Source organism: Lissotriton vulgaris, chromosome 8, assembly GCF_964263255.1.
Source record: "Lissotriton vulgaris chromosome 8, aLisVul1.2, whole genome shotgun sequence".
NCBI lineage: Eukaryota > Metazoa > Chordata > Amphibia > Caudata > Salamandridae > Lissotriton > Lissotriton vulgaris.
Window position 1 is genome coordinate 1,528,506,691 of NC_141696.1, and position 20,706 is coordinate 1,528,527,396.

Sequence of the window (20,706 nt, forward strand, 5' to 3'; positions counted from 1 at the left end):
GGGAGGTGGAAGGTAATGCAGACAAGAGTTTACTTTACAAAAAAGCATGAAATGGGAAATATTCATTGTCAAACCTGAAGGTAAGAGAGGTGGAAGCAAGTTTAGAAGGAGGACATAAAGCAAAGTCTATGTTAAATTGATTGTGTTGTAGATCAGTTGGAAAAAATTTGATGAATAGAGAAAAAGTACTACAGCTGATTCCAAGACCTATTTTGTTAGAAGCAAGGAACCTCTCAACTGTGCCGAAACCCGGGATTGAACCAGGGACCTTTAGATCTTCAGTCTAACGCTCTCCCAACTGAGCTATTTCGGCCTGCTTATAGCTGGGGTCTTCATACTTTAATTTAAACCATTTAACAAAATAGACTCAGGACCTGGATTTTTACCCTCATATGGTAGAGATATGTTTTAAGGAGTCCTGTATAATTCCCCAGTTAACTGGTGCAATGGGTAAATAGCATTTTTGGGATCCAGGTTAGGTAGTTGTTTTTTTAACTCTGAATGGACTAGCACTATATTACCTAGATATATTTGGCATGAGTAGGTAAGCAATGTCATCTGACTACTGACATCTGTGTTCAAGGGGAAGTGGAATGTGATGCAGACAAGAGTTTACTTTACAAAAAAGGACGAAATGGGAAACATTCATTGTCAAACCTGAAGGCAAGATAGGTGGAAGAAAGTTTAAAAGGAGGACAGAAAGCAAAGTCTATGTTGAATTGATCATTTTGTAGATCAGTTGATAAAAATGTTGATAGAGAAAAAAGTACTACAGCTGATTCCAAGACCTATTTTGTTAGAAGCAAGGAACCTCTCAACTGTGCCGAAACCCGGGATGGAACCAGGGACCTTTAGATCTTCAGTCTAACGCTCTCCCAACTGAGCTATTGCGGCCTGCTTATAGCTGTGGTCTTCATACTTTAATTTAAACTATTTAACAAAATAGATGCAGGACCTGGATTTTTAACCTCATATGGTAGAGATATGTTTTAAGGAGTCCTGTATCATTCCCCAATTAACTGGTGCAATGGGCAAATAGCAGTTTTGGGATCCAGGTTAGGTAGTTGTTTTTTTAACTCTGAATGGACTAGCACTATATTACCCAGATATATTTGGCGTGAGTAGGTAAGCAATGTCATCTGACTACTGACATCTGTGTTCAAGGGGAAGTGGAATGTGATGCAGACAAGAGTTTACTTTACAAAAAAGGACGAAATGGAAAACATTCATAGTCAAACCTGAAGGCAAGATAGGTGGAAGAAAGTTTAAAAGGAGGACAGAAAGCAAAGTCTATGTTGAATTGATCATTTTGTAGATCAGTTGATAAAAATGTTGATAGAGAAAAAAGTACTACAGCTGATTCCAAGACCTATTTTGTTAGAAGCAAGGAACCTCTCAACTGTGCCGAAACCCGGGATTGAACCAGGGACCTTTAGATCTTCAGTCTAACGCTCTCCCAACTGAGCTATTGCGGCCTGCTTATAGCTGTGGTCTTCATACTTTAATTTAAACCATTTAACAAAATAGATGCAGGACCTGGATTTTTAACCTCATATGGTAGAGATATGTTTTAAGGAGTCCTGTATCATTCCACAATTAACTGGTGCAATGGGCAAATAGCAGTTTTGGGATCCAGGTTAGGTAGTTGTTTTTTAACTCTGAATTGACTAGCACTATATTACCCAGATATATTTGGCATGAGTAGGTAAGCAATGTCATCTGACTACTGACATCTGTATTCAAGGGGAGGTGGAAGGTAATGCAGACAAGAGTTTACTTTACAAAAAAGCATGAAATGGGAAATATTCATTGTCAAACCTGAAGGCAAGATAGGTGGAAGCAAGTTTAGAAGGAGGACATAAAGCAAAGTCTATGTTAAATTGATTGTGTTGTAGATCAGTTGGAAAAAATTTGATGAATAGAGAAAAAGTACTACAGCTGATTCCAAGACCTATTTTGTTAGAAGCAAGGAACCTCTCAACTGTGCCGAAACCCGGGATTGAACCAGGGACCTTTAGATCTTCAGTCTAACGCTCTCCCAACTGAGCTATTTCGGCCTGCTTATAGCTGGGGTCTTCATACTTTAATTTAAACCATTTAACAAAATAGATGCAGGACCTGGATTTTTACCCTCATATGGTAGAGATATGTTTTAAGGAGTCCTGTATCATTCCCCAGTTAACTGGTGCAATGGGTAAATAGCATTTTTGGGATCCAGGTTAGGTAGTTGTTTTTTAACTCTGAATGGACTAGCACTATATTACCTAGATATATTTGGCATGAGTAGGTAAGCAATGTCATCTGACTACTGAATTCTGTGTTCAAGGGGAAGTGGAAGGTAATGCAGACAAGAGTTTACTTTACAAAAAAGCATGAAATGGGAAATATTCATTGTCAAACCTGAAGATAAGAGAGGTGGAAGCAAGTTTAGAAGGAGGACATAAAGCAAAGTCTATGTTAAATTGATTGTGTTGTAGATCAGTTGGAAAAAATTTGATGAATAGAGAAAAAGGACTACAGCTGATTCCAAGACCTATTTTGTTAGAAGCAAGGAAACTCTCAACTGTGCCGAAACCCGGGATTAAACCAGGGACCTTTAGATCTTCAGTCTAACGCTCTCCCAACTGAGCTATTTCGGCCTGCTTATAGCTGTGGTCTTCATACTTTAATTTAAACCATTTAACAAAATAGATGCAGGACCTGGATTTTTAACCTCATATGGTAGAGATATGTTTTAAGGAGTCCTGTATCATTCCGCAATTAACTGGTACAATGGGTAAATAGCATTTTTTGGATCCAGGTTAGGTAGTTGTTTTTTTAACTCTGAATGGACTAGCACTATATTACCCAGATATATTTGGCATGAGTAGGTAAGCAATGTCATCTGACTACTGACATCTGTGTTCAAGGGGAAGTGGAAGGTAATGCAGACAAGAGTTTACTTTACAAAAAAGCATGAAATGGGAAATATTCATTGTCAAACCTGAAGGTAAGAGAGGTGGAAGCAAGTTTAGAAGGAGTACATAAAGCAAAGTCTATGTTAAATTGATTGTGTTGTAGATCAGTTCGAAAAAATTTGATGAATAGAGAAAAGTTCTACAGCTGATTCCAAGACCTATTTTGCTAGAAGCAAGGAACCTCTCAACTGTGCCAAAACCCGGGATTAAACCAGGGACCTTTAGATCTTCAGTCTAACGCTCTCCCAACTGAGCTATTTCGGCCTGCTTATAGCTGTGGTCTTCATACTTTAATTTAAACCATTTAACAAAATAGATGCAGGACCTGGATTTTTAACCTCATATGGTAGAGATATGTTTTAAGGAGTCCTGTATCATTCCCCAGTTAACTGGTGCAATGGGTAAATAGCATTTTTGGGATCCAGGTTAGGTAGTTGTTTTTTTAACTCTGAATGGACTAGCACTATATTACCTAGATATATTTGGCATGAGTAGGTAAGCAATGTCATCTGACTACTGACATCTGTGTTCAAGGGGAAGTGGAATGTGATGCAGACAAGAGTTTACTTTACAAAAAAGGACTAAATGGGAAACATTCATTGTCAAACCTGAAGGCAAGATAGGTGGAAGAAAGTTTAAAAGGAGGACAGAAAGCAAAGTCTATGTTGAATTGATCATTTTGTAGATCAGTTGATAAAAATGTTGATAGAGAAAAAAGTACTACAGCTGATTCCAAGACCTATTTTGTTAGAAGCAAGGAACCTGTCAACTGTGCCGAAACCCGGAATGGAACCAGGGACCTTTAGATCTAGAGTCTAACGCTCTCCCAACTGAGCTATAGTGGCCAGCTTATAGCTGTGGTCTTCATACTCTAATTTAAACCATTTAACAAAATAGATGCAGGACCTGGATTTTTAACCTCATATGGTAGAGATATGTTTTAAGGAGTCCTGTATCATTCCGCAATTAACTGGTGCAATGGGCAAATTGCAGTTTTGGGATCCAGGTTAGGTAGTTGTTATTTTTAACTCTGAATGGACTAGCACTATATTACCCATATATATTTGGCATGAGTAGGTAAGCAATGTCATCTGACTACTGACATCTGTATTCAAGGGGAGGTGGAAGGTAATGCAGACAAGAGTTTACTTTACAAAAAAGCATGAAATGGGAAATATTCATTGTCAAACCTGAAGGTAAGAGAGGTGGAAGCAAGTTTAGAAGGAGGACATAAAGCAAAGTCTATGTTAAATTGATTGTGTTGTAGATCAGTTGGAAAAAATTTGATGAATAGAGAAAAAGTACTACAGCTGATTCCAAGACCTATTTTTTTAGAAGCAAGGAACCTCTCAACTGTGCCGAAACCCGGGATTGAACCAGGGACCTTTAGATCTTCAGTCTAACGCTCTCCCAACTGAGCTATTTCGGCCTGCTTATAGCTGTGGTCTTCATACTTTAATTTAAACCATTTAACAAAATAGATGCAGGACCTGGATTTTTAACCTCATATGGTAGAGATATGTTTTAAGGAGTCCTGTATCATTCCACAATTAACTGGTGCAATGGGCAAATAGCAGTTTTGGGATCCAGGTTAGGTAGTTGTTTTTTTAACTCTGAATGGACTAGCACTATATTACCCAGATATATTTGGCATGAGTAGGTAAGCAATGTCATCTGACTACTGACATCTGTATTCAAGGGGAGGTGGAAGGTAATGCAGACAAGAGTTTACTTTACAAAAAAGCATGAAATGGGAAATATTCATTGTCAAACCTGAAGGTAAGAGAGGTGGAAGCAAGTTTAGAAGGAGGACATAAAGCAAAGTCTATGTTAAATTGATTGTGTTGTAGATCAGTTGGAAAAAATTTGATGAATAGAGAAAAAGTACTACAGCTGATTCCAAGACCTATTTTGTTAGAAGCAAGGAACCTCTCAACTGTGCCGAAACCCGGGATTGAACCAGGGACCTTTAGATCTTCAGTCTAACGCTCTCCCAACTGAGCTATTTCGGCCTGCTTATAGCTGGGGTCTTCATACTTTAATTTAAACCATTTAACAAAATAGATGCAGGACCTGGATTTTTACCCTCATATGGTAGAGATATGTTTTAAGGAGTCCTGTATCATTCCCCAGTTAACTGGTGCAATGGGTAAATAGCATTTTTGGGATCCAGGTTAGGTAGTTGTTTTTTTAACTCTGAATGGACTAGCACTATATTACCTAGATATATTTGGCATGAGTAGGTAAGCAATGTCATCTGACTACTGACATCTGTGTTCAAGGGGAAGTGGAATGTGATGCAGACAAGAGTTTACTTTACAAAAAAAGGACGAAATGGGAAACATTCATTGTCACACCTGAAGGCAAGATAGGTGGAAGAAAGTTTAAAAGGAGGACAGAAAGCAAAGTCTATGTTGAATTGATCATTTTGTAGATCAGTTGATAAAAATGTTGATAGAGAAAAAAGTACTACAGCTGATTCCAAGACCTATTTTGTTAGAAGCAAGGAACCTCTCAACTGTGCCGAAACCCAGGATTGAACCAGGGACCTTTAGATCTTCAGTCTAACGTTCTCCCAACTGAGCTATTTCGGCCTGCTTATAGCTGTGGTCTTCATACTTTAATTTAAACCATTTAACAAAATAGATGCAGGACCTGGATTTTTAACCTCATATGGTAGAGATATGTTTTAAGGAGTCCTGTATCATTCCGCAATTAACTGGTACAATGGGAAAATAGCATTTTTTGGATCCAGGTTAGGTAGTTGTTTTTTTAACTCTGAATGGACTAGCACTATATTATCCAGATATATTTGGCATGAGTAGGTAAGCAATGTCATCTGACTACTGACATCTGTGTTCAAGGGGAAGTGGAAGGTAATGCAGACAAGAGTTTACTTTACAAAAAAGCATGAAATGGGAAATATTCATTGTCAAACCTGAAGATAAGAGAGGTGGAAGCAAGTTTAGAAGGAGGACATAAAGCAAAGTCTATGTTAAATTGATTGTGTTGTAGATCAGTTGGAAAAAATTTGATGAATAGAGAAAAAGTACTACAGCTGATTCCAAGACCTATTTTGTTAGAAGCAAGGAACGTCTCAACTGTGCCGAAACCCAGGATTGAACCAGGGACCTTTAGATCTTCAGTCTAACACTCTCCCATCTAAGCTATTTCGGCCTTCTGATAGCTGGGGTCTTCATACTTTAATTTGAACCATTTAACAAAATAGATGCAGGACCTGGATTTTTAACCTCATATGGTAGAGATATGTTTTAAGGAGTCCTGTATCATTCCCCAGTTAACTGGTGCAATGGGTAAATAGCATTTTTGGGATCCAGGTTAGGTAGTTGTTTTTTTAACTCTGAATGGACTAGCACTATATTACCCAGATATATTTGGCATGAGTAGGTAAGCAATGTCATCTGACTACTGACATCTGTGTTCAAGGGGAAGTGGAATGTGATGCAGACAAGAGTTTACTTTACAAAAAAGGACGAAATGGAAAACATTCATAGTCAAACCGGAAGGCAAGATAGGTGGAAGAAAGTTTAAAAGGAGGACAGAAAGCAAAGTCTATGTTGAATTGATCATTTTGTAGATCAGTTGATAAAAATGTTAATAGAGAAAAAGTACTACAGCTGATTCCAAGACCTATTTTGTTAGAAGCAAGGAACCTCTCAACTGTGCCGAAACCCGGGATTGAACCAGGGACCTTTAGATCTTCAGTCTAACGCTCTCCCAACTGAGCTATTTCGGCCTTCTGATAGCTGGGGTCTTCATACTTTAATTTGAACCATTTAACAAAATAGATGCAGGACCTGGATTTTTAACCTCATATGGTAGAGATATGTTTTAAGGAGTCCTGTATCATTCCCCAGTTAACTGGTGCAATGGGTAAATAGCATTTTTGGGATCCAGGTTAGGTAGTTGTTTTTTTAACTCTGAATGGACTAGCACTATATTACCCAGATATATTTGGCATGAGTAGTTAAGCAATGTCATCTGACTACTGACATCTGTGTTCAAGGGGAAGTGGAATGTGATGCAGACAAGAGTTTACTTTACAAAAAAGGACGAAATGGAAAACATTCATAGTCAAACCTGAAGGCAAGATAGGTGGAAGAAAGTTTAAAAGGAGGACAGAAAGCAAAGTCTATGTTGAATTGATCATTTTGTAGATCAGTTGATAAAAATGTTGATAGAGAAAAAAGTACTACAGCTGATTCCAAGACCTATTTTGTTAGAAGCAAGGAACCTCTCAACTGTGCCGAAACCCGGGATTGAACCAGGGACCTTTAGATCTTCAGTCTAACGCTCTCCCAACTGAGCTATTTCGGCCTGCTTATAGCTGTGGTCTTCATACTTTAATTTAAACCATTTAACAAAACAGATGCAGGACCTGGATTTTTAACCTCATATGGTGAGATATGTTTTAAGGAGTCCTGTATCATTCCGCAATTAACTGGTGCAATGGGTAAATAGCATTTTTGGGATCCAGGTTAGGTAGTTGTTTTTTTAACTCTGAATGGACTAGCACTATATTACCCAGATATATTTGGCATGAGTAGGTAAGCAATGTCATCTGACTACTGACATCTGTGTTCAAGGGGAAGTGGAAGGTAATGCAGACAAGAGTTTACTTTACAAAAAAGCATGAAATGGGAAATATTCATTGTCAAACCTGAAGGTAAGAGAGGTGGAAGCAAGTTTAGAAGGAGGATATAAAGCAAAGTCTATGTTAAATTGATTGTGTTGTAGATCAGTTGGAAAAAATTTGATGAATAGAGAAAAAGTACTACAGCTGATTCCAAGACCTATTTTGTTAGAAGCAAGGAACCTCTCAACTGTGCCGAAACCCGGGATTGAACCAGGGACCTTCAGATCTTCAGTCTAACGCTCTCCCAACTGAGCTATTTCGGCCTGCTTATAGCTGTGGTCTTCATACTTTAATTTAAACCATTTAACAAAATAGATGCAGGACCTGGATTTTTAACCTCACATGGTAGAGATATGTTTTAAGGAGTCCTGTATCATTCCGCAATTAACTGGTGCAATGGGTAAATAGCATTTCTTGGATCCAGGTTAGGTAGTTGTTTTTTTAACTCTGAATGGACTAGCACTATATTACCCAGATATATTTGGCATGAGTAGGTAAGCAATGTCATCTGACTACTGACATCTGTGTTCAAGGGGAAGTGGAATGTGATGCAGACAAGAGTTTACTTTACAAAAAAGGACGAAATGGAAAACATTCATAGTCAAACCTGAAGGCAAGATAGGTGGAAGAAAGTTTAAAAGGAGGACAGAAAGCAAAGTCTATGTTGAATTGATCATTTTGTAGATCAGTTGATAAAAATGTTGATAGAGAAAAAAGTACTACAGCTGATTCCAAGACCTATTTTGTTAGAAGCAAGGAACCTCTCAACTGTGCCGAAACCCGGGATTGAACCAGGGACCTTTAGATCTTCAGTCTAACGCTCTCCCAACTGAGCTATTTCGGCCTGCTTATAGCTGTGGTCTTCATACTTTAATTTAAACCATTTAACAAAACAGATGCAGGACCTGGATTTTTAACCTCATATGGTGAGATATGTTTTAAGGAGTCCTGTATCATTCCGCAATTAACTGGTGCAATGGGTAAATAGCATTTTTGGGATCCAGGTTAGGTAGTTGTTTTTTTTTAACTCTGAATGGACTAGCACTATATTACCCAGATATATTTGGCATGAGTAGGTAAGCAATGTCATCTGACTACTGACATCTGTGTTCAAGGGGAAGTGGAAGGTAATGCAGACAAGAGTTTACTTTACAAAAAAGCATGAAATGGGAAATAATCATTGTCAAACCTGAAGGTAAGAGAGGTGGAAGCAAGTTTAGAAGGAGGACATAAAGCAAAGTCTATGTTAAATTGATTGTGTTGTAGATCAGTTGGAAAAAATTTGATGAATAGAGAAAAAGAACTACAGCTGATCCCAAGACCTATTTTGTTAGAAGCAAGGAACCTCTCAACTGTGCCGAAACCCGGGATTGAACCAGGGACCTTTAGATCTTCAGTCTAACGCTCGCTCAACTGAGCTATTTCGGCCTGCTTAGAGCTGTGGTCTTCATACTTTAATTTAAACCATTTAACAAAATAGATGCAGGACCTGGATTTTTAACCTCATATGGTAGGTTATGTTTTAAGGAGTCCTGTATCATTCCCCAGTTAACTGGTGCAATGGGTAAATAGCATTTTTGGGATCCAGGTTAGGTAGTTGTTTTTTTAACTCTGAATGGACTAGCACTATATTACCCAGATATATTTGGCATGAGTAGGTAAGCAATGTCATCTGACTACTGACATCTGTGTTCAAGGGGAAGTGGAATGTGATGCAGACAAGAGTTTACTTTACAAAAAAGGACAAAATGGAAAACATTCATAGTCAAACCTGAAGGCAAGATAGGTGGAAGAAAGTTTAAAAGGAGGACAGAAAGCAAAGTCTATGTTGAATTGATCATTTTGTAGATCAGTTGATAAAAATGTTGATAGAGAAAAGAGTACTACAGCTGATTCCAAGACCTATTTTGTTAGAAGAGAGGAACCTCTCAACTGTGCCGAAACCCAGGATTGAACCAGGGACCTTTAGATCTTCAGTCTAACGCTCTCCCAGCTTAGCTATTTTGGCCTGCTTATAGCTGTGGTCTTCATACTTTAATTTAAACCATTTAACAAAATAGATGCAGGACCTGGATTTTTAACCTCATATGGTGAGATATGTTTTAAGGAGTCCTGTATCATTCCGCAATTAACTGGTGCAATAGGTAAATAGCATTTTTGGGATCCAGGTTAGGTAGTTGTTTTTTTAACTCTGAATGGACTAGCACTATATTACCCAGATATATTTGGCATGAGTAGGTAAGCAATGTCATCTGACTACTGACATCTGTGTTCAAGGGGAAGTGGAAGGTAATGCAGACAAGAGTTTACTTTACAAAAAAGCATGAAATGGGAAATATTCATTGTCAAACCTGAAGGTAAGAGAGGTGGAAGCAAGTTTAGAAGGAGTACATAAAGCAAAGTCTATGTTAAATTGATTGTGTTGTAGATCAGTTGGAAAAAATTTGATGAATAGAGAAAAAGTACTACAGCTGATTCCAAGACCTATTTTGTTAGAAGCAAGGAACCTCTCAACTGTGCCGAAACCCGGGATTGAATCAGGGACCTTTAGATCTTCAGTCTAACGCTCTCCCAACTGAGCTATTTCGGCCTGCTTATAGCTGTGGTCTTCATACTTTAATTTAAACCATTTAACAAAATAGATGCAGGACCTGGATTTTTAACCTCACATGGTAGAGATATGTTTTAAGGAGTCCTGTATCATTCCGCAATTAACTGGTGCAATGGGCGAATAGCAGTTTTGGGATCCAGGTTAGGTAGTTGTTTTTTTAACTCTGAATGGACTAGCACTATATTACCCAGATATATTTGGCATGAGTAGGTAAGCAATGTCATCTGACTACTGACATCTGTATTCAAGGGGAGGTGGAAGGTAATGCAGACAAGAGTTTACTTTACAAAAAAGCATGAAATGGGAAATATTCATTGTCAAACCTGAAGGTAAGAGAGGTGGAAGCAAGTTTAGAAGGAGGACATAAAGCAAAGTCTATGTTAAATTGATTGTGTTGTAGATCAGTTGGAAAAAATTTGATGAATAGAGAAAAAGTACTACAGCTGATTCCAAGACCTATTTTGTTAGAAGCAAGGAACCTCTCAACTGTGCCGAAACCCGGGATTGAACCAGGGACCTTTAGATCTTCAGTCTAACGCTCTCCCAACTAAGCTATTTCGGCCTGCTTATAGCTGGGGTCTTCATACTTTAATTTAAACCATTTAACAAAATAGACTCAGGACCTGGATTTTTACCCTCATATGGTAGAGATATGTTTTAAGGAGTCCTGTATAATTCCCCAGTTAACTGGTGCAATGGGTAAATAGCATTTTTGGGATCCAGGTTAGGTAGTTGTTTTTTTAACTCTGAATGGACTAGCACTATATTACCTAGATATATTTGGCATGAGTAGGTAAGCAATGTCATCTGACTACTGACATCTGTGTTCAAGGGGAAGTGGAATGTGATGCAGACAAGAGTTTACTTTACAAAAAAGGACGAAATGGGAAACATTCATTGTCAAACCTGAAGGCAAGATAGGTGGAAGAAAGTTTAAAAGGAGGACAGAAAGCAAAGTCTATGTTGAATTGATCATTTTGTAGATCAGTTGATAAAAATGTTGATAGAGAAAAAAGTACTACAGCTGATTCCAAGACCTATTTTGTTAGAAGCAAGGAACCTCTCAACTGTGCCGAAACCCGGGATGGAACCAGGGACCTTTAGATCTTCAGTCTAACGCTCTCCCAACTGAGCTATTGCGGCCTGCTTATAGCTGTGGTCTTCATACTTTAATTTAAACTATTTAACAAAATAGATGCAGGACCTGGATTTTTAACCTCATATGGTAGAGATATGTTTTAAGGAGTCCTGTATCATTCCGCAATTAACTGGTGCAATGGGCAAATAGCAGTTTTGGGATCCAGGTTAGGTAGTTGTTTTTTTAACTCTGAATGGACTAGCACTATATTACCCAGATATATTTGGCAAACATTCATTGTCAAACCTGAAGGTAAGAGAGGTGGAAGCAAGTTTAGAAGGAGTACATAAAGCAAAGTCTATGTTAAATTGATTGTGTTGTAGATCAGTTGGAAAAAATTTGATGAATAGAGAAAAAGTACTACAGCTGATTCCAAGACCTATTTTGTTAGAAGCAAGGAACCTCTCAACTGTGCCGTAACCCGGGATTGAACCAGGGACCTTTAGATCTTCAGTCTAACGCTCTCCCAACTGAGCTATTTCGGCCTTCTGATAGCTGGGGTCTTCATACTTTAATTTGAACCATTTAACAAAATAGATGCAGGACCTGGATTTTTAACCTCATATAGTAGAGATATGTTTTAAGGAGTCCTGTATCATTCCCCAGTTAACTCTGAATGGACTAGCACTATATTACCCAGATATATTTGGCATGAGTAGGTAAGCAATGTCATCTGACTACTGACATCTGTGTTCAAGGGGAAGTGGAATGTGATGCAGACAAGAGTTTACTTTACAAAAAAGGACGAAATGGAAAACATTCATAGTCAAACCTGAAGGCAAGATAGGTGGAAGAAAGTTTAAAAGGAGGACAGAAAGCAAAGTCTATGTTGAATTGATCATTTTGTAGATCAGTTGATAAAAATGTTAATAGAGAAAAAAGTACTACAGCTGATTCCAAGACCTATTTTGTTAGAAGCAAGGAACCTCTCAACTGTGCCGAAACCCAGGATTGAACCAGGGATCTTGGAAAGGGGCGACCACTCGGTCCCCCCGAACGTATGGCAGAGTGCCTCGATCCCCCCGGGAAGCCATTTTGGGCGGGAGGCGCGTCTCGGCTGGTATGCCCGAAGCGGCGTAGCCGGGGCGCGCTTTTTCCCGCCCTAGAGTGGGCTGGCCTAGACACTGACGCGGCCGGCCACGCCCTCGGGGCAGGCAGGGGCGGGTTTACGCCCGCCCTGAAGATGGATAAAAAGGGACGCAAGACCAGAAGACATCCTCTTGTTCCTGTGCTCTGAAGCTGCACGTGAGCTCGAGACGGAACGAAGAGCCAATTTTGAGCGTTTTAATCGTTCTTGTTTGTTTTGCAGTTACTTTGTTGGAGAATGCCGAAGAAGGTGGGAAAGCGCATGACTACTGACCAGATGCTGCGTGTTCTCATGAAGGAGATGTCCGAGCTAAAGAAGCGGGTGGACAAGAATGAGGAAGGGGGTCCAAAACGTCCTTTGGCGGGAGCAGCCCCGGGAGGGAAAAACAAGAGGCCCAGGAGGGGGGCAGCGGGTGAAGACATCCCGGGTCCCAGTGCCCCGCTCGAGGCTCCAACTCCCGTGCCGGAGGAGGGGAATCCGATTCCCGTTGTGGTCACCCCCGTGTCCGAGGATGATATGCCGCCTGAGCTGGCAGCACAATTGGCAGCGTGGTTGGGTAAAGATAATGAGGGCGCCACGGCTGTCGATGCGCAGGCGCTGATAAAGCAATTGCGTGAGAAACGGGAAGCAGCCAAGGTGCCCGTGCCGGCTGCAGTAGGGGACAAGACACCAGGGACGATTGCGACCACAGAGGCAGCGTCAGGTGCAGGTAAGCGGCCATTGCCGATCGCGAGGGATGAGTCAACACCCTCTCGGAGAGAAAAGTTGGGGCAACATGTTCCTTTGGCAATTAAGGAAAAGATTTGGGCGGGGGAGTATGTGAACATTTTCTCATTGCTTGTTGATCATTATGAGGTAGAGCATGTAAAGAGTCAGAAGGATCTCATGCATCCGAGTGTTTGGCGCGCAAAAATGGCCGCCTTTAAAGTGAATGAGAATATCGGCAATTGGGGCAATGCTTGGGGAATCTTTACATCAATCTTGGGGGAACGTAGACCTGAGTTGCTTTCCGAGTTCCCAATCTATCAATCACGAATCATGGGGTACTCGACATCGCACCAGGGTAATCATTGGTTCTGTTACGATAATCTGTTCAGAAAGGAAAAGGAGCATAATAAAAGTTTAACCTGGGATTGTTATGATTCCTTGACTTGGGATAAAATGAAGGAGTCAGGAATGTTGAAAATGCCGTTGGTGGGAAGTAATGTTGGCGAATCCTCCCGGCAATATGCGGGGACGCCCTTTCGATCAGGTACGGGTGCCGACGATTACTCGAAACCTGCCGGCAATACCGGAAAAAGGGGTTTCTGCTTTAATTACAACAGAGGTAAATGTACTAGACCCCAGGGATCGTGTAAATTCAAACATGAATGTAGTGGTTGTGGGTCGTCCCATCCTGAGTCCTCGTGCAGAGCCAGAACGGGTGATAATGGGGGGAGAGGAGGTGCCAAACAGGTCTAATATAGTCCGAGGGGCGCCTTTACCTACTCCGATTGATACCCTGGCGATGATTCCCTGGCTCAGTGAATACCCGGATCGTACTTCTGCTGGGGTGCTGCGGAACGGTTTTTCGTATGGTTTCCGCATCCCGGTAGGGGACTTTCAGGGTGTGGAAAAGTGTAAAAATCAACTTTCCGTCCTGCAGCATACGACCGTAGTACAGGATAAGATCCGGAAAGAGGTGACTCGAGGTCGGGTCGCCGGCCCGTTTAGTGTACCCCCGGTCCAGAATTTTGTTTGTTCTCCCTTAGGGGTAGTCCCCAAGAAAGACCCCGGTGAGTTCCGACTGATTCATAATTTATCAGCTCCACGAGGTCTTTCCGTAAATGATGCAATCGATCCAGAAGTGTGTTCGGTGCGGTACGCATCCTTCGATGAGGCCGTAGCCATTTTGAATCGCCTTGGGCCCGGGGCGCTGATGGCGAAGTCAGATATCGAGTCAGCGTTCCGATTGCTCCCGGTACACCCAGACGACCAGCGTCTCCTAGGATTCATGTTTCAGGGTGGTTATTACATGGATAGGTGTATGCCAATGGGGTGCTCTATATCCTGTGCTTATTTCGAGAAATTCAGTAGTTTTCTACAATGGGTCTTCACAAAGAAAACAGGTTTCCAAGATGTAATGCACTACCTTGATGATTTTCTGTTTCTTGGGGCAGCTGGGGATCTTGAATGTGGCCGGGCCTTGGCCGAATTTTGTGTGTTAATGAAACAGTTTGGTGTGCCATTGGCGCCGGGTAAAACAGTGGGTCCTGGAGTTCTGGACTTTTTGGTTCCGTCCAGAGGTGTCAGGGTACAACACCCAAAGACCCCGGAGTCCCACCTGCCTTGGTGCACAAATGAACAGAAACACGGGCTTCTCGATGGTGGCGTCAAAGACCAAAGGTTTATTACTGCAGGGACACAGAAGTCACAGAATCTACACACGGGCAGAATCTAGGAGACTGTTCGATTTGTACACAGTGGGTTGCTCCTTATATACTAAAAATTGTGCTCTAGGCAAATATTTCACATGTCGGTACATTCCCAAACCTTTGTGTCTCTAAACAATAAATATTTGGCGTTACACAGGAACTGTCGATAATATCTGATACCAAACATCACGAAGAGGGGTTCCCACCAGTCCATCACAATCCCTTGTCAATATTGCATTCAAGACCCGGACCGCCTCATCGTAAAGTTCGTTACCTCCCCCTAATAAAGGCCCAGAAGGAAAGGAGCAGAGCCAGGTGCAGAAGATAGAAAAGCGGGATAAGAGATGTTTGTGGGTTGTAAATGGGCAAGGCTACCGGCTTCGGCCGCCTAATCATGATCAGGTACAATGGACAGGAAAACCAGTTCAGGTGGGCTGGCCTCGGGCAGAGGAGGCAGCCTTTGTCGAGTCATGCAGCTTCAGCGTGATCTGGTTTAAGGTGCACGTGTCATGTAAGAGGTGAATCTCCGGCTAAGGCTACGTGTCCTTAATCAAAGTGAAGTGAATGAAATGATCAGAGGCTATTGCATATGTGAGGGCAAGGAAACACAAAATGGCGGCCACGATCTAAGATGGATGCCGTGTGTATATCAGAAATGTGTCAGTGGAAGGAGTGCTCTTGCTCGTAGCGTAGCGAAAACACTAGGATATACTAAATGGATCATTTGCGGTTCACTGATACCATTTTTATGTATTTCCGACAAACTTAAAAACACGGATTCAAGTCGTCACGGAACCGTCACGGAACCTCAGACCCTCCTTTTGCCCTTACATAGGCAATTACTCAATCTATGTCTGAATCTAGTTCTATACTCATCAGGTCAGTGACATGTTGTTGTATCATCATCCTTTCTCGTGTCTTTTCTCCAAATGCAGGTGGTTTCCTAAAACAGGTTGTAGCACAAAGACTACACAGAGCAGGACCACACTGGATAATCAGACAACATGAGAATAGTAATATCAAGATGACACCAATGACCATTAGAACCTTCCATCCCCACGCTGAGATCAGAGTCCAAACCCACTCCATAAAGGACCAGTTTCCCTCATCTACATGTATGGAGTCCGAAATCTTGTGCAACTTAGAGATCGCCTCGTAAACTGTTGGAGCATTATTAGGAATAAAGACACAGCAGCTCGATTGGATCATTCTGCATACCCCACCTCGATCTGCAAGTATAACATCTAGAACCATACGGTTCTGCAATGTCATGAGCCTATCCGCCTGAAGCTCAGCTGTCAGATTGCTAAGGGCACCAGCAGTTTCGGTAATAGTAGATTCAACTACCCGTGTTAGCTGACGTATGTTTCTACTATTGGCCATAGGCCCCCAGAACGGAAGGAAGCCTTTGAAGAAGTCTCCAGCTTCCTGACCAGCGGTATCTTCCTTGCTGAAGACACCTCTCGCTACTCTTGTTCTGTGGTAATCAGGTGAAGCAGTGTATGTCGGAGGCAATAATCGAGCAATATAACATGATCCTGAGAAGTCGGCAGGCAACCATGTATAAGCTCTGTCTCGACAAATGAAATAGGTACCCCTAGCAGTAAGAAAGGCAGGGGAAGAGTTAGCCGGAAACACATAAGTCTCTACGCACTCACTCCTCCCTAGCTGAGCTCTCGAATTTCTCCCATTACCTTGCAAACAGACCTGACCTCGGTGAGGTACGACCCAGATTGGAGTTGAGCTTTTACGCTTGCTTTCTCCTAAACTAAGGCGATACTCTGAAGTATTCCAACTTAAATATACTCGCAATTCGTCTCTAGGGTAAGATGGAGTATTATTGACGTCTTTGACCATGTCAATAATTCCCTGGACTAAAGCTTTGTTGGCAGAGTTATATTTAGTGGAACGTGGTGGACGTGGAGGATAGGTCTCAAGAGCATAAGCAAAGATGGTTTGAAGGGCCTGAAATGATCCATTGTAGCTGAAAGGCAAAACCAGATAGGGAATATCTTTATCCATAGTGTGGGGTATCAAGCCACACACCCAACAGTCTGTCGTGTTAACTACCAGTTGGTGTTGGTGCAAGAGCTGTACAAAAGTATTATTAATGAATTCTGAGCGTCGAGCTTGCTCATGTTCCGGAAACGAGTGAAAAGAGTGTATAGAAGAAACAGTAGAAATAGCAGGATCAAGGGGAGGTACTGTAGATACTGGCACAAAAATCAAATTTATGCTAAAGACAATTCCACCCACCAGTGTTGCTAAAACAATCAAAAATGTAATGGCACATTGCATCAAGAAACATTTGCTATGAAGAATTCTATTTAGTCTGTTTCTGCGAACGTAAATCACATTTTCTCGTTGCAGCGCAGGAAGTTCCATCTTCTACAATCCGCTCGCGACCACTGATGATGTGTACGTAGATGAAAATGCCTCTGTCAGCCCTGGGAGTTCCCAGAACCAACAGAAAGATCGACCTTGTGTCAGACCCCTGCAAATTCAAACTAGGCACACAGCCACGACCCTACGGCTACCCAGACGGCAAGGCAATTTTAAAAACAATAAACAATAACAAACTTCCTGGCTGAAGGCAAAAGTTCAAAAAATATATATATATATCAAAATCACAGTATGCAGTTGCCTGCTTTATTAGTCCTTTTTATGGCTTCTAAGGTTGTATCTTTTCTTCGCTGGTACTGTTTGATCGGAAAATAGTGTATCACTAGCAGCTGTTGCAGAGTTTACGTTCGCAGATGGCAAAGTTTCTTCTGATGCTGGAGACAAATTTTCAATGTTCAAAGCAGTCTTTTCAAGAGGAGAGTCACGTTTCAAAGTGTCAGAAATCAAATCGGCATCGCTGAAAGGGACAAATTTCGGAGTTGTTTCAGCTTCGGAGGCACCAATTCCCTTCTTCACCTCAGTCGTCGTAGGGCAGCGGCAGTGGAACACGCTTTACGTGAGAAGCGTGGATCCAGTGCTTGCGACCAGCAACACGTACAGCTGTCCTCGTCGCCAGCAGGATTTGGAAGGGGCCGATGTAGCGAGGCTGAAGATTCTTTGTCCTCGCAAAATTTCTGACCACCACGTGGTCGCCGGGTTTCAGCTGATGCCCTGGACTCTCCGGAGGTTTTGGCAAAGCATCAAAGACCTGTTGATGAATAAGACTTAATTTAGCAGTCAAGTCGTAAAGATAGTCTATCAACATAGGATATTCAATGGAGCAGAATTGTTTAGGCCTTGGCACACCCCAGACATTTGCCGGGCGGCCAAATACAATCTCATATGGAGAAAGCCCTATTCTAGAATGCACTGTTGCTCTCGTTGATAACAAGGCCAAAGGAAGTGCGTCTGGCCAAGCCAAACCTGTGGATGCTTGAATTTTGGCTATTTTAAGCTTGAGGGTGCCATTGTAACCCTCAACTAAACCAGCAGACTGGGGATGGTTCGCACTATGAAATTTTTGTTTCAATCCTAGACCAGCACACACACTCTGCATAACTTTCCCTATAAACTCACTTCCGTTATCTGACCATACAATCCGTGGCATTCCAAACCTAGGGAAAAATTCTTTGAGAAGAATTTTGGCAGTTGATAAAGCAGTGTTGTCCTTTAGTGGGTATGCTTCTATCCACCTGGAAAAAGCACAAACCACCACCAGGACGTATTTTAAATTGTTGCAGCGTTCCATGTGAATGAAGTCTAACTGTATTACTTCAAAGGGACAGGAAGGAGGAGCAAAATGACCAGCTGGAGTTGGAGTTCCCTTGCCAGGATTATGCATCAAGCACACCATACAATTTTTCACCACTCTCTCTGCACACTTACTGATTCCCTCATTCTTCCAAACTGGAGCTAACATCTTACATATCCCTTTAGAACTTATGTGCGCCACTCCATGCGCCATCGTCACTACTGCAAGCACATACGCATCAGGCAACATCCAACGCTGCTGTTCTGTCAAATCGATCCAACATCCATTCGAGTCCAATTTGCCCGTACTTTCTCTCCATACGCGTTTCTCTTCCTCAGTCGCTTCTTTCTGAATCTCTTTCACACTTTCCATTGTGTCCTCACACATTCCAGACTCAGCAATCCATCTTGCAGACGTAGCAACATACATTCTACTCATCATGTCTCTAGCTGTCTGTTTAGCGGTTTCATCAGCAAAGGCATTTCCCCGACCAACATCATCCGTGATTGCTTTATGAGCACTGCACTTCACAATCGCAACTTCAGTCGGTAAGGTTAGAGATTCTAACAAGTCGTTAACTAGCTGACCATGTTGAATCTTAGTCCCATGGGACGTAATGAAACCCCTTTCTCTCCACAACCGGCCAAAACTATGGGCCACGCCAAATGCGTACTGACTATCTGTAAACACATTCACTCTCTTTCCCTCAGCTAAAACACACGCTCTCGTAAGAGCTATTAACTCTGCAGCTTGGGCAGAATTCTGACTCACTCTTGCAGTCTCCACAATCGTCTTCAAAGTCGTTACCGCGTAGGCAGCAGTCACATCACCATTCTCCAATTTAAAACATGACCCGTCCACATACAGCGTACCATCTGGGTCGGATAGAGGAGTATCTCTCAAGTCGATACGACCTTTTGTCTCTTCCTCCGTTTTGAAATAACAGTCATGTGGCTCAGAATCACTCGACTCTTGATCAGTCGGCAACAATGTTGCTGGGTTCAATACATTGCATCTTTTGATCTGAATATGACTCGCTAATAACGTCAGCTCGTAACCAGATAATCTCGCACTAGTAAGGTGTTGTGTCTTCGTTCGGTTCATGAGTGTGTCCACTGCATGAGGAACCATGACCACTAGCATATTGTTCATCACCAAACCAGCAGATTGTCGAATGGAAGCTGCAGCTGCCGCTGTAGCCCTCAAACAACTAGGCAATGCTCTAGCTACCGGATCTAATGTTGATGAGAAATACGCACAAGGGCGTTGTTTATCACCAAACTTCTGTGTCAAGACACTCAACGCGCAACCTTCTCTTTCGTGAACGTAGAGCGTGAATGGCTTACTGTAATCAGGTGTGCCCAATACAGGAGCTGAACACAAAGCTTTTCGTAATTCAGCAAAACTCTCTTGACATTCATCAGACCATGGCACCGGACTCGGAACATTTTTCCCAGTCAAAGCTACCAATGGCTTTGCTAAAAGTGAAAAATTTGGAATCCACTGCCTACAGTAGGAGGTAATACCTAGAAAGGCACGTACTTCCCTCTGTGTGCGTGGAACACTCATTTGCATAATTGCTTTTATTCTTTCTGGGGTCAACTTCCTTCCCTCCTTTGATAAGAGGTGACCTAGGTAGGTTACTTCTTGGCAGCAATATTGCATTTTGGAAGGTGACACCTTATGATTCAAATTAGACAAATGATGCAATAGTGAAATTGTAGCTGCTTTGCAAGTTTCCTTGTCATCGGCAGCCACCAAAAGATCATCTACGTATTGTACTAGGGCAGAACCTGGAGGAAGGACAAAAGAATCTAACTGGTTTTTTAAAGCTTGACTGTAAATAGATGGACTTTCACAGTAGCCTTGTGGAGCGCGTTTAAATCTGAAACTGCGACCTCCTAAACAGAAGCCAAAAATATCTCTGCTTTCCTCGGCTATCGGAATGCTGAAAAACGCATTCTTGAGATCTATAACTGAGAACCACGTAGCTGTAGCAGGAATCAATGTTAATAAAGCAGTAATGTCTGGCACTACAGGAAACTGCGGAATTACAATCTTATTAACTTCTCTAAGGTCTATGACAAACCTATAGACTGGAGGCTTTGTAGGATCTGTTCGTTTCAAAATCGGCAATACAGGACTATT

At 41.7% G+C, this 20,706-nt stretch overlaps 8 non-coding genes across 8 annotated transcripts; all 8 read right to left on the reverse strand.

Annotated features, from left to right (window-relative positions):
* Positions 1-240: 240 nt before the first annotated feature.
* Positions 241-313, reverse strand: TRNAF-GAA (transfer RNA phenylalanine (anticodon GAA)). Its single transcript has one exon. It is a non-coding gene; the product is annotated as a tRNA-Phe (tRNA).
* A 1,671-nt stretch (positions 314-1,984) lies between these two features.
* TRNAF-GAA (transfer RNA phenylalanine (anticodon GAA)) lies at positions 1,985-2,057 on the reverse strand. Its single transcript has one exon. It is a non-coding gene; the product is annotated as a tRNA-Phe (tRNA).
* A 2,256-nt stretch (positions 2,058-4,313) lies between these two features.
* Positions 4,314-4,386, reverse strand: TRNAF-GAA (transfer RNA phenylalanine (anticodon GAA)). The gene has a single exon. It is a non-coding gene; the product is annotated as a tRNA-Phe (tRNA).
* A 510-nt stretch (positions 4,387-4,896) lies between these two features.
* TRNAF-GAA (transfer RNA phenylalanine (anticodon GAA)) lies at positions 4,897-4,969 on the reverse strand. The gene has a single exon. It is a non-coding gene; the product is annotated as a tRNA-Phe (tRNA).
* Positions 4,970-6,641: 1,672 nt separating this feature from the next.
* TRNAF-GAA (transfer RNA phenylalanine (anticodon GAA)) lies at positions 6,642-6,714 on the reverse strand. The gene has a single exon. It is a non-coding gene; the product is annotated as a tRNA-Phe (tRNA).
* Positions 6,715-7,222: 508 nt separating this feature from the next.
* Positions 7,223-7,295, reverse strand: TRNAF-GAA (transfer RNA phenylalanine (anticodon GAA)). The gene has a single exon. It is a non-coding gene; the product is annotated as a tRNA-Phe (tRNA).
* Positions 7,296-8,385: 1,090 nt separating this feature from the next.
* TRNAF-GAA (transfer RNA phenylalanine (anticodon GAA)) lies at positions 8,386-8,458 on the reverse strand. The gene has a single exon. It is a non-coding gene; the product is annotated as a tRNA-Phe (tRNA).
* A 2,256-nt stretch (positions 8,459-10,714) lies between these two features.
* Positions 10,715-10,787, reverse strand: TRNAF-GAA (transfer RNA phenylalanine (anticodon GAA)). Its single transcript has one exon. It is a non-coding gene; the product is annotated as a tRNA-Phe (tRNA).
* Positions 10,788-20,706: the final 9,919 nt, after the last annotated feature.